This window comes from Chlamydotis macqueenii, chromosome 2 (genome assembly GCF_036417535.1).
Source record: "Chlamydotis macqueenii isolate bChlMac1 chromosome 2, bChlMac1.mat, whole genome shotgun sequence".
Taxonomy (NCBI): domain Eukaryota; kingdom Metazoa; phylum Chordata; class Aves; order Otidiformes; family Otididae; genus Chlamydotis; species Chlamydotis macqueenii.
In genome coordinates, this window is record NC_141557.1 from 35,552,032 (window position 1) to 35,562,656 (window position 10,625).

The following is a 10,625-nucleotide window of genomic DNA, read 5'->3' on the forward strand; positions in this document are numbered from 1 at the left end:
TTTCACTGTGAAGTTACATCCTTCACCCTTAAAAAAAAAATACCAAACAAGAATCAACTTTGTATAATGAACATGTTTCATTTAGATACCAGCGTTCAGAGGACAGACAACTAGACCTTCTCTTTCAGTATTAAAATAAGGCATCCTTGAAGACTGTTCAGGGGGAAGAGGTTTTAAAATTCACCAAGCCTGGCATGAATTTGTCAGTTTTCTCAGCTGGACAAAAACTGCTTTTTGTAGTGAACAAACATTTTCTTTGCAAATTTGGACCAGTTGTGTTTAATACTTCACTCTGTGTAAGCGTCAGGTCTCGACGGCATGGTGTAGCTAGCCAAACCTCTTGCTGTCATTATTGGAAAGGATAGTGCATGGAAGGCTCAGCCCTGGTGGTAAGCTTGCAAGGGAGGGACTGCTGGACCCAGGATATCTGTCCTACCCAGCCATGGGGAGGTCCCAGATAAGCCTGTCATCCTGACAGGGAACATCAGTGCTGAAAATCCTTTGCACTCCACAGGGCTCAGACTGGTTGATAGGACAGAGTCATCTTCTGATAAGCAGAAGCGCTCTGTTTCCTCTGACTCCCCCGGGCCCTGCTTAGACCTCTCATGCCTTGTCACCCTGGGGTGACCCTGGGGCCACCGCACACTGGCAGACATTGCTGCCGCTGCTGGGCTGCTGCCCGTCACGTTCACACAATGGTAGCCATAAGACAGATATTTTACATTGAAATGGCTGAACTGGCATGCTCCCTGTTACCAATGCAGGAGGAGTGTTGCAATCCATTCCTTTTCCTGATCATCAGTTATTCATACCAAAATGAAGCACTTTTATCCTAATAAAACTACACCTCTGTTGGCGTGGGAAGGGGAGGAGGACTGCACTGCGTTTTCAGGAGCAATATGGTTCAAGTGACATGTTTTCTATGCAATGTCAATACGTTAGTCTTACGCAGTTCACACTCAAGGCCGTACCTGTTTAACTGGAAAGGCAGATGGAAAAACCATGTCTTAAATAGGTCCTTAATGTCTGAGACCTGTTAAACATTTCAGGCAGTGGTAGTAATTAAACCACAAGTTTGAAAGATTTGATTGCATGATTTCAATAGAGAACATGGGTTTGTAATCCTGTCTGTAAACACGAGAGTAGTAAAAGACGCAGCCTTCTGCACATGATCTTTTTAGTGGTTGCCTGTATTAAGAATAGTTTGCATGTCTTGAAATGAGATACATTTAACTTCAAGAGGGCCATAAAGATGATCACTTTGACTTTTTTCTCAAACTGTTATCATGATTGTGAATTATTTTCTAGCATTTTGAACAGAAGCATTCCCAAAGGCATGACAAATTAGTTGATGGTGCTGCAAGAGAGGCTTTGCAGTCCTCCTCTTTTGAAGTTCCTAATGATGTGAGTTTCTCAGTGTTTCAGTCCTGGCTGCTGCTCACCCCATTCATTTAAAAGTTATGTGAAGTGAAAATTATACGTAGGCTTTTCTTCTTTTACGCCTGCTCCCAAGAGCTATGACCAGATGCAAACATGATGATGTGCCTGTGCATGCCACTGTTGCTAAACTGTAAGCAAAGCAAGAGAAAAGACTGATTTAGAAAATAAACCCAAGGTGCTCGATGAGTGAAATGTCAAGTAGATTCATGTCTGGCAAAGGACTCTTCCTTGTCCATCATCATCCAATCAATGACACTTGAACCTGGGTTGACCAGGTCACTACCCTCAAAGCGTAGGGGGAAATTTATAGGTCACCTTTTTGAATGACAATTAGTACAAGAAGATATGGTAATCCTGCTGCCTTTCAAAGTGTTATTGTTTTACCATGCAAAAGTCTCAGTGTACCTCGCACAGCAGCTACCTGCTCTCTGTGTTCTTTACAAGAGGAGAAACAAAAGACCTTTAGGAAACTATCTCCCTCGTGGCTCTTGTCTGATTAGAAAGTCCTCAAGGGATTAGCAGTATGAATTTCACAGCTTGTCCCCCCGACTCCCTCCCACTCCTCTGCATTAAGGTTAGAAGGATGTGCTTAGATCAAATCAGAAGGAGATTAAAGGAAAAGAAACCCCAGAGCAATTCCCTTTTGCATTTGAATGAATATTTGTAGTCAATAGTCATTTACCATTTCTTTTAAAATATCCTTTAGTTTTAGTGAAACAAAGTTCAAATGCTGCCATAATACAGTAATATCTTATATTTCCATTTTAGATTAGTTATATCATTTACAGTAAATTTGTTATACTTGTACATATTTGCTGTTGCATGTAATCCTTCAATTTGCTCAGGAGATTTCATCAAGTCCCCAAGAAGATCAAAAGCTTTAAAGGTTTTGTTTGCATTTCCATGTAAGACCTACTACTTTCTCACTGCAAAATGGCCTAGAGAGCATTCTTTAAACCCATGTTAACTGCCAACCGACAGAGCCTGCAGGGGACATCTTTGAGGTGTGCACGATCAAACAGAAATAAATTTTAACCTTTTGTACAACAAAGTGAGGAAAAAAATCCAATTTCCTATGAAACCCTCACTACATTGCCTGTGAAATCTATTTCAGCAAAGATGGTCTTTAAAGGGGCGAATTATGCAGATGGGTTTCCTTAGCAAGGAGTTGTAAAGGATGTTTTAAAAAGCACAATATGGTACTAAAAGGAGAAAGATGGGAAATCGCTGTTCTAAGGTATATTCATTTACATCTGCATCTGTTATCAAATCTCTGTAACAAGAGCCAGTCCCTGCACTAGCATCATCATGCTAAGTAATATCATAAGTCAAACCACTGATTCTTCACAAAGGGAAAAATAAATCGTGCTTAATGCAAGCAGAGACAGTCATGGCTGCAGGACTGGTACGCAAGTAAAACCACTCTGGATTCTTTTTTACTCTCTTCTACAGCTGGATAATGTTATTTCTGTGACGAGTAACAAATAGAAACCAAACTTTAGAACTTAAATAAACAGCTGGTGAAAAGGTAAAATGGGAATATAGATCATGGAGCAGAAGGTGGATTAGATTTTTGAGAGTGCTTGGCTCTCCATGTGGGCACCTAGTGAACTGGCCACCTTTCAATAGGAACCGTTCAGTTGGAAGGACTGTGGCAGATTTCGGCTCCCTTTGTGTATTTTATTACAGGAGAAATCCATTGCTAAAGGAAAACTATGGAAACAACGCATGCAAACAACAAAGCAGTTGTTTATTGGCATCTTCCTAACTCGCATGTGTGAAGTTAGTCAGGTAAGAGGGTTGAGTGAGTAGCCCGACTCGAAAAGCAAAAGTAAAGCGATGGTGTGTGCAGTGTTTGAAACAGCGGCTCACATGCAACTCCCCATCTGCAAGCCTGTAGTGACCAGAGTCAGCTTCAGACATCTGAGGGCCTTGGGAAAGGGAAAAGTCCCTCTTTCTCCCATAGCCACCACTGGAGGCTGGCGCAGCTTCCTAACTTAGCGTGTGGTTACATGAACATTTTCCCTGGCAGTAAAGCTGGCTAAAGACCTTTCTGCAGCCTCTGTTTCTCCCCCTTTTCTCACTCCCAGAGGTTAGTGGTCTCTCAATGGTGCTGGTTTAGCTGTTTGTGAGGCTGTGTCCTACACAGGATCAGTGCAATGACTGGAGGAGCTTGCTGTTCTTTCCGATTTTCATTGCTAATGGTGCTTTTGGAGGTATTTAATCTAAAACCACTGACCGATTGACCATAGAGCAAAATTGCACTAATAGCTGCCCTTAAGCAACCGCTGGAGTGATGAACAGAAAGACAAAGGAGAAAATGAGCAACAAGGCTGGAACCCCTCAAACTGCCTTTGCTGCCAGAGAAAAATGCTCCCCTTTCACATTCCTAAACTTCACCGTTTACCATGATTGCTCGCCTTTAACACGAGCTCTGCTGCAAACATCTATCTGCCTACAAATAACGTTAGCAATATGGCTTCCAGCTAGTGTTTAGGTCAGATAGGAAGCACGGCACAGCAAACAAGCAGATTAATGATGCCTGTTTTCATTCATGTCTAAGTATTTCAGAGATGCAGCTGATAGCCAATCTTTCTTGCTTGTATTTATGCAAGCCGCATTTATTTGGTTAGCTTTTGGCTGATTGATTTTGTACTTCTGCTTGTTTGGGTTTTGTTAGGTTTATTTCATTTCATGACAATATGGCTGATTTATTTCTGACAACAGTAGCAGTTTAATGCAAAACATTATTGAAAGCTTCATATAACTTATGTTTTTAATTTCTGCAAATACCACCTAGATGCTGTAGGGAAAGACACTATATAAATCTTAAAGTTAAATAAATATTTACTGTACAAGTGACTTGCTTTAATGAATATTGCAGAGGGAGCAGAGCACACAGATTCACCAGGAAACAACCGCACAGGATAAAACATCTTCCTTGTGTGAGGGCGATTTGACGCAGGTTCAGACTCCCTATGGCTTGACTTGCTTTGCTGTGGGCTGCTGGGCAGTGGTGCTCACCGGCATTCACTGGTGGGTGATGGCAGAACAGCCTTCACCGAAGGGTGGTCAGCATGAAAGGTCGAGTTCTCCTCTTAAAAGGACAAGTACGGAGAGTAGCATAGAAGGAAACAGTGGGTAAAGTCCTCTCAGCAAAAACAATGCAAAGATGACCTGTAAAAAAAATTATGGTTGAAATACAAGACCAAAGGTACAGGTCTCCTTTCCTCATGAACGTTCCTACTGCTCTGCCTATCTGTCTGCATTTTTGTATCTCATTCCACAGTGCAGTAGCTTAAAAACTTTCAGAAGTTAAGAGGAAAAGAACAATTATTTTTGTATCTCTTCTCTAATCTTCATCACAGGAATGAAGAAAAAGAGGTCCCAACTGCTGAGTCTTGTCTTTATCAGTCTTGTTTCCTAAATTATGGCCTATGTGGCCAGTACCATAAAAAACATTGCTCCATTTTCCTTTTTTATCCTCTGCATGCCTTTTGTTGCATGGTTTTATATTCCCTTTCGTTCAATTCCTCAATCTACTAACAGTAAAACACCTGAATTTAGCCAAATTATCATTATTTTGAATTTTATTGCTCCTCTTCATTTCCCCTCAATTTAGCTGAATTTCTTCCCTTCCTTGGTACAGCCTTCCCCCTAATTTAAGAATTAATAAAATGTGATCCCTATGGTTCTTTGCTGGACCCTTTCATGTGCTTTGAACTTTCAACAATGAACAACAAAAACTGAGGGATTTTTGTTACCTGTACCATTCTTTTACGTGTCCCCTGGATATATCTTTTTTTTTTTTCTGTGCTTGCAGGTGAGGCAGTGTATCTACGTTATTTAAAATTAATCGCTAACTTTTGGAGGCATCTTATGGCCAGTAAAATTCTACATTTCATTATTTAATCTGGCAACACTCAGAAGTGAGGTTCCTTTGTTTTTATTGATACATGAAAAAATCCAACATTAAAGATCACTTGGTAAAAATTGAGGTTGTAAGGTGTGGGGTTTTTCATTTTGGAGAGTGTTTCATGGAGCCTTTGTTCCAAGATCTTGCATTTCTGGTGTTAATTTAGTGGAACAAACAATGATAAAGTATTTGTGAAGCCAGAGGGAGTCTAATCAGCAGCATTTTACATGCCCTGCCATGACAAGTACTTCAAAGTATTCCTTACCATTGTCCCAGATTGGAAGCTGGCGTTGGGTAGGTGGTGAAATACCCCTTGGATAAAATTCAGCTGGTATCTGAATCTTTGATGTAGAACTTTTATGACTCCTGTGATGCTGAGTAACAAGCTTGATTTGCATTCCAAGGCACTCAGACCTGCTGCTGCTATCTCAAGTAGGATTTCAAGCCCCATTGAAGGAATCTCACTTAACATCGGTGTGAGCTTTAACATGCATTCCTTTTTCCTGTTGACCTCTTATTGGGGGTTGAAGTTGAGTAGCTGAACTTTAGCTGCTGCCTAGATATGTGCTGAGTGTTTGATACACATTGTCATCGTAAGTCCGTAAGGAACAGTTGTGCGCATTGTCTTTTTACACATGTTTTCTGATAAGTTATTGAGGAGGCAAACACTTTTCTAAGTTCCTTTACCAGATACTAGGTGTAAGGGTAAGTAATACTTGAAGCAAAGGAAGAGAACCTTTCCTGAAAAGTGTCCTGAAGATTTTAAGAAGCATGAGTACCCATTACATCTTTGCATTTAAAAAGTGAGGGTTCAAGATTATGTTTTTATAATTTTAAATCATATAACACATTTTTAAATTGATCTTTTGTGCTATTTGGATGACAATGGCCAGATCAAAGGATCAAAGGCATTTTCCACTTCTTCAGATGTGTTGAACCTGAGTATATCTCAGTAAAAAAAATCCAATTTACTACTAAAGACTCAAGCTAGTTAATTAACTGCAGCAGTTGCACCTTGCAGCCCTGACCAGCATATGTTCTGTTATGTCGTTGTACAAACATGTAGTGACATTCAGGCTTGAAGCATTTACAGCTGTATTGACAAAATTTACAAAGTGACTGGGAAACGGAGTATCACAAGTAATACTAGATATAAAATTTGTATCAGGTGAAAGCTCCTTATGAGATGTAGTGAGAGAATATTTTGATTGTGGTAGAGGCAGGAAGAGAGGAAATAAGAAGATACTACTTTGCTACAGCTATCTCCCATTTAGGACCAGGCACTTAAAGGGGTGAATAGTTACTGTCTGCTGTATCCGAAGTAGTCATCAGCCTCCCTGGTAAATAAGCAGGTGAAGCAGTAACACCTTTTATTAGAACTGGAACAAGAATTTAAAGAGTTGCTTAAATAATAGCAGTCCTGGGAAAGTCAGGCCCAATTTCCTGAAAATCAGTAAGAACTCAGTGTCTCGTCATCTGTCTGTGAAAGTCCCAGAAGGGCAAAGCAGCACAACAACATGTTAAATCAACCACCTTGCTAGCTTACCTCTTAACATTTATCACCTACAGTTGTGCAATACACCTCTTACCACCCCATCTCCCCAGACTATGAGATTTTATCCCCACAGCTGATTCAGTGAAGTTACTAGTTACTGGGAAGAGTCAGATGCTGATACTGCTTCTACAAACTCTTGCCCTCAGAGCAAATTTGAAGAGCAGAGAGAGGAATTGTCTGTGTCAGAACAACAGAGGAAGGGGAAGTATCATGAATGATGCTTAGAAAGAAGAAAAGATGATGCAGGAAATCTCAGTGAATTCTTAAAGTAGATAAAACTCAAAAGTGAAGAGAGGCAAATTGGAGAAAGGGATAAAAAATTCAGGGTTGAGGAGTCAGAGACTAAGAAGCCATGCTCTTAGGTATGTCCACACCCATCAGTAAAGCTCTCTGCAGGCAGATGAAGTATCACAGAGAGGGCTTGTCCCTTTGTCACTACAAAGAGATTCAGGCTTGTTCCTGAGGAAATTTATGCCTATAGTGATATAAGGCTATCCTGCCACTCAGTGACCCCCAGCACTGAATTAATGTAATTGGTTTTTTTCTAGATGTGGAGCAACTGATGCTTGAAGTGCTAGGTTTGATTTGAACCACTACTGCTTATATGTATGGGGAAAACATATTCCGTTGTTATAGTGAGAGAGTAAATTTAAACCAGAAAGGAAGTGGAACTTCCCTTAATCTTATTCTCCCATCTGATATTCTGCCAAGAAGATATGCTATTAAGAGATATGGCATTTTCTTGAGTTGCTGAGCATCTTCCCTCCTTTTTGGGACAGATCTATTCTTATTTAGACCAGTTTTCCACCAGTCTGATTTAACTGTCTTCAGCAGAGTTGCACTATAGTGACATCGTATAAGAGCAGAGAATTTAGCTCATTGACCTCAGTATCTGGTGAAATCGTTCAGCTCCTTACATGCTGAGTCCATTATAAGGAAGAAATGCAGTATCAGGGGAGGTTTTTTTCTTCTGTTGAGACCACTCCTCTGCCCCTGCCTTAGATGCAATGAATTTATTCATCACAATGAAATGCTAACTATGAAATTTAATGAGCTGCTGTTTTGCTGCTGATCGGTTAGACAAAACGTGTAGTTACAGAGAGACTGGAAATGGAGTTGGAGTACCACCTCTTTATTTTCCAGACTTATCCCTGAATCCATTATGATTTGTGCAATTGTTTTTCTTGCTCTGGTTTGAATACAAAATTCTGGCCCTATAAAGCCCATGTCAGTCATTAATTTCAGTACTGATGGTTTCTTCTTTTGTTTCCAGTTACTAGCCAAACACTTGATAGAAATCTTCCTTGTAATTCTTTCATTTTATCCCTTTAAATACACATATATTGTCTCATCTCTCATCGCTTAACATAGTTCACACTAGAAAAAGTCATGTAAACATGAGAAGATATTTTTTGAGCTTATGGACAAACAAGATCAGTAAGCAGAAATGCAAATATTAGTTCAGTTTTCCTTCCTGATCTTTACAGAAAGGTATTACTTCACTGTTGCACAGCTTAAACACACCAAAAAGATATGCTATGAATATGTTAACACAAAATAACAAAGGTAGAAGAGGGTTTTCACCTTTGAGTTTCAGGTGGATGATGGATGATGCTTTTACTATATTTCCAAGTTAATTCTAAAATATCTTCTAATCTTTTAAATAAGAAACTACATTTATTGCCTGCACTTTCAATCATTAAAGGCTTATAACATAGAATTTTATTCTTTCCTCTTGCCTGTAAAAGAGGTTTACCAAATAAGACACTGAAGACGTCAACATACCTAGAAAGATATGGCAGCTTTTATATCAAAAGAGGTATAAATCTTTCAACTCTGAGCACATTTGTTTATATCATGTCCAGTTGTAGCCATTTTGCTTCAAATTTATCGATGCAACCTGGCTAAGTTACTCATTTATTACCTTTGGCAATCAAAAACACAATAAAATCAATTTGTGAGGTCATCTATCTGTGATTCTCACTGATGTAAAGTTTTGTGAGAAAGTTGTCATTCTTCTACTGTCCACCTCTGTTGTGATGGCAATTATAAACCAAATTTATGTTATGCTTGGACAAAGAATATACAACAATAGGGCTTCAGTCCATCACAGAGCTTATATACACCTCAATATTCTAAATAATAGTTCTGGATTTTTTTATTTACTGACAAGTGAGACTGTAGAGCTACTTATACCAGAATTCTATAAGGCTTTTGTAAAATTTGAACACCTATCTTTCTTAAAACTCAGCCTGAGTTTGAAGATGTTTAGTGTTAATCTAACTGGTATTTCTCATTTCCTTCCACTCAACCTCTTCAATTTTTCAACAAAGGAGAGGATATCTAGATGTATTCAAAACAGCTCTGGTTTTTAGTAACATTTTTTAGTCCAGAAACCTCCAGAGGCCAATGGGCAAGAGAATTAATTCCTCTTTCTAATCTAGCCTTTCCCAAACATCTGCAATCTAAGATGCATATGCCTTCTAGACTGTGAGTAAGCTAGTCTAGTCTTGTGTGTAGATCACAGAATCACAGAAAGGTTACAGTTGGAAGGGACCTTTAAAGGCCATCTAGTCCAACCCCCCTGCAAGGAGCAGGGACATCTCCAACCAGAGCAGGTTGCGCACAGCCCCGGCCAACCTGGCCTGATAATCATGAAATTGTTGACTTTCATAGAGCTACATGTATTTTTATTTGTGGCAAAGATGATTTCATGCCTTTCATTGCATCTGTGTATACCAATGGAACATCTTTTAAATTACGTTGTAGGTATAGCCATTGGTTTGGCTTTGGTACAGACTACAAAGGCTCTTAAAGTGGCTTCAACACATACCTTCATAATCCAGAAGAAAACTCTTCTAAAATCTCATACGAGATACAACCCTGAGCTGTAATAGCTTGAGGAAGGAGGAGAAGAGTATAATGAAGTGACTGTAATTTGTTATCTCAGTGTAGTCATAGGGACATCTGCAAATTCTGCGTACACTTCTTAGTAGTTTCAGGTAGCCATTACAAGAATATCTGTACCAGCCAATCAATGTTCTTGCGACAACAGTCACTGAACAAGACCATACTAGGAACCCTTTAACAATTCATCAGCAGTGTCAACAGATGTCCAGTGCTGGGAACATACCCAGCGGTGTTTGCACATCTAGCAATACATTGTCTCTAAAAACTCACCCATGGGAAAACAAGACAATTCCAATAGAATTTCAGTATTGTCCAGAGAGGTGCTACATTACTGGGTTCCAGTGTTGAGGTTCATTGGAGAGATGGAAGAGAGCTTTCTTTGCTTGCTGTCCACTTTCAGCCATTATTAAATTTGCTTATGTTATTTAGTTTATTTATATCAATCCATACAAGCACAATTCCTATCCATAAAAAGACTATATGTTATCTAAAATAATTTCAAACTGAAAAGCTTTAGTCTTCATAACATTTGTTTGAAAGTGTTATATAAACTGTGATTATCTTAGTATCTAATTTTTCTTAACATCCGTTTAGTAATTTTACAGGGCTTCTTGCTTCAATGAAATGTTTTTTTATTATTATTATTACTGATTAAGGTAGTTGTAAATTCATCACCAGAGATGTACAGATTATACAGTTATGCCCTAAAGGAAAGCTTTAAAGTAGTGGGATTATATTATGCAAATAACTCAAAAATATTTTTAAGCAGGCATTACTTCAGCATTTAGATATTGGCTAAAGCAG